Consider the following 3,124-nt stretch of genomic DNA (forward strand, 5'->3'; position numbering starts at 1 on the left):
CTTTATTGTTTTCATTCGGTCTGAGGCATGGGAGAGGGACGCCGGCGTGGTTAAAAGGATGCCTAGTCGCAGGGAGAGGCTCAGGCAGAAGCCAGACACCAGGAGGTGGTGGAGGGGCCCCTCAAAGGCCTCTGAGCTCCACAGTCTTCTGGTCGTGCTTGAGGATAAGCTTTTTGAAGAGCTACTCGCCCATCCAGCCTGGAGGCCGGAAGCCTGCAGAGGTGAGTCAGGTGTCACCCATGTTCTCGATGAATTTCACCTGCTCATCCAGAAAGTGATTCTCCAGGAAGTGACAGAGCTAAGGATCTGTTTGGGCAGAACCCAGGGCACACAGATCCAAAGGGCCCGGTTCAGGTTCTTCTCCAGGACCACGGCGCTCCCAGGGCACCCCGAGTTTCGCCCCGCTCATTGGTCCAGCAGGTCTGGAAGAGGGCGAGGCCGCTGCGCTGGTTTTACATCTTCCAGAGACGCCCGGCGCCTTCACGCTTCTCCTTGGCCAGCTCTCAGAGGAGGTGGCCCACGCCCTTCAGAGCCACATCATCGAGGTGGAAATAGAAGCCAGAGAGAGGTAGGTGTGGGAGGCCTGCAGATAGGTGCAGGTTGAGCAGGCGGTGCCGGGGCCTCCACCTGGGTGGAATAATTCTTCTGAATTTGAGAGCTCATGGTTGCTCGGCAATGAGGAGCTAAGCTCTCGGAGGCCGAGGGTGGCTGAGATGGTTCTGAAGGTGGCCGGGTCTGTTCTGTCCAAACACTGTTGAAGCGTGAGACAGATTAGGGGACTGCTGCGGGCACCGCTCTTGGTCCCTTTATAATCATCCCTTCTTTCTTGCTCTTCGCCCACTCTTCCTGAAGCGACCACTGGTCTACCTTCTATCACTGTGGATCTGTTTGTATTTTCCAGAATCTCATCCAAATGAAAGCATGCCGCATGCACTCTTCCTTTGCCTGGCTTTTCCTCTCAGCCTAATTATTTTGAGGTACATCCCTCTGGATGTGTTTATCAACAGTTCCCTCTTTTATTGCTGAGTAGGATCTGCAATCATTAGTTTCCCCATTCAATCACATATGGATGGCTACTTTAGTAATTTCCAATATTTGGCTATCACAAGTCAGGCTGTTGGAGCTCTTGTGTGTAAGTCTTCGTGGGGACAAATGCTTTCATTCCCGTGGCTAAATACCTAATGGTGGAACGGCTGGATGATACGGTTGGTGTATGTTTCACGTTTTAAGAAACTGCCAATAGTTTTTCGAAGTGGTGGTGTCATGTTATGCTCCTTCCCACCAACAGGGCGTGAAAGTCCCGGTGGCTGTACATTCTGGCTGAGATTGGGTTGGGTTTTGATTTTAATGTTCTGGCAGGTGTGGAGTGGTATCTCATTATGGTTTTAATTTGCATTTCCCTAAGACTAAAGGTGTGGTGGTTTGCCATCTGTGGATCTTCGAGGAGGTGTCTATTCCATTTAAATTGTCTTCTTATTAATATGTTTATATATCTAGGGACAAATCCTTTGCTAGCTGTACTTTTGCATGCATTTTCTTTCTTTCTTTTTTTTAAAATATATTTTAATGATTTCTTACAGAGAGGAAGGGAGAGGGATAGAGAGTTAGAAACATCGATGAGAAAGAAACATCAATCAGCTGCCTCCTGCACACCCTTCACTGGGGATGTGCCGGCAACCAAGGTACATGCCCTTGACGGGAACTGAACCTGGGACCCTTCAGTCCGAAGGCAACGCTCTATCCACTGAGCCAAACCGGTTAGGGCTGCATGCATTTCCATAACAAACACCATCGATTACTTTGATATACATTGAATCTGAGAACCTCTCTTCAATGACAAACAGTGAAACAAATAAACAAAAAAACCAGGAGCAAGAGGTGCTGGCCCATCCGACTGGCAAAAATAAAAAGAGGGCCTTCGCGTGATTGGTGACCCCGGGGAGAACACGCCTCACACTGAGCACCCTCCTAAAGGAGCAGAAACGGATGCAAAATCCTAAGATGACTTGCTGATAGTTCACCAAAATCTGTGTTTTTAATATATTTTTATTGATTTCAGAGAGGAAGGGAGAAAGAGAGAGAGAGAAACATCAATGATGAGAGACAATCATTGATCAGCTGCTTCTTGGATGACCCCCTACTGGGCATCGAGCCCACAACCCGGGCATGTGCCCTGATTGGGAATCGAACCGTGACCTCCTGTTTCATAGGTCAATACTCAACTACTGAGTCACACCGACTGGGCACCAAAATCTTTAAATGTGGGTTCCTTTGACTCAGCAAATTCAGTTCTAGGCATTTTTCCTTAAAAAATAAATACACGAGAGTCCTGGCCAATGTGGCTCAGTTGGTTGGCCGTCATCCCATGCCCCGAAAGGTTGCTGGTTCGATTCCTAGTCAGGGCACATGCCCTGGTAAGGGTGCATGCAGGAGGCAACCAATTGATGTTTCTCTCTCACATCAATGTTTCTCTCTCTCTCCCCCTCGTCTGTCCTCTCTCTCTAAACATCAGTTAAAAATAAATAAATATACCAGAGCAGTAAATTGTCTGTCCCAGGATCTTTGGTCCTGGTGTTGTGCTCATGGGAGAGAGAGGCAGATGCCCCTGGCTGGACCACATGGGATCTTGGCGCTGTGCCCTTTCATGCTCAGAGCCCTTTTGTCCTCAAGCCTGGGTGAAAGGCTCAAGGGACTGGAATTTGATCCATCCCCAGCAGGGTGGCCGGAGGGCAGTGCAGTGCAGTTCTCACCGGACTGCATCTGAAATCTGGCTCCATCTGAGCCTGGCCTGGCCTCGGAAGGCTCTAACCAGCCAACACCAGTGTAAACTGGGAACCTGGGACACTTGGCTGACACAGCCACTTGGGACCTAAGAAGGGACAGCCCTTTGCCCTCCACACACCAATAGTTTCCCTGGAGGTGGGGCCTTGGCCAAGGTCAGGCCAGGACCGCTGAGCCTGGGTGAGAGAAGGGAGCTGGTAGCCTGGAGACCTGGGTTCTAGAATAGCCCCTGTCTGGCTGTGTGACTGAGGGCCAGCCTGTTCCCCTTCCTAGGCCCTGATCTCCTCAGATGGACAGTGAAAAGGTGAATCGATAGTCAGTCCCTCTGGCCCCTCCAGTGAGG

At 50.2% G+C, this 3,124-nt stretch overlaps 1 long non-coding RNA gene across 1 annotated transcript in view; it reads left to right on the plus strand.

Annotated features, from left to right (window-relative positions):
* Positions 1-48: 48 nt before the first annotated feature.
* The window catches only part of LOC106699416, a 4,336-nt gene continuing 1,260 nt past the window's right edge, over positions 49-3,124 (plus strand). Inside the window, exon 1 of the long non-coding RNA XR_001351009.2 lies at positions 49-568. This is a non-coding gene — a long non-coding RNA (uncharacterized LOC106699416). The remainder of the gene's footprint in view (positions 569-3,124) is intronic.

This window comes from Myotis lucifugus, unplaced genomic scaffold (genome assembly GCF_000147115.1).
Source record: "Myotis lucifugus unplaced genomic scaffold, Myoluc2.0 scaffold_397, whole genome shotgun sequence".
In the NCBI taxonomy this organism is placed as follows: domain Eukaryota; kingdom Metazoa; phylum Chordata; class Mammalia; order Chiroptera; family Vespertilionidae; genus Myotis; species Myotis lucifugus.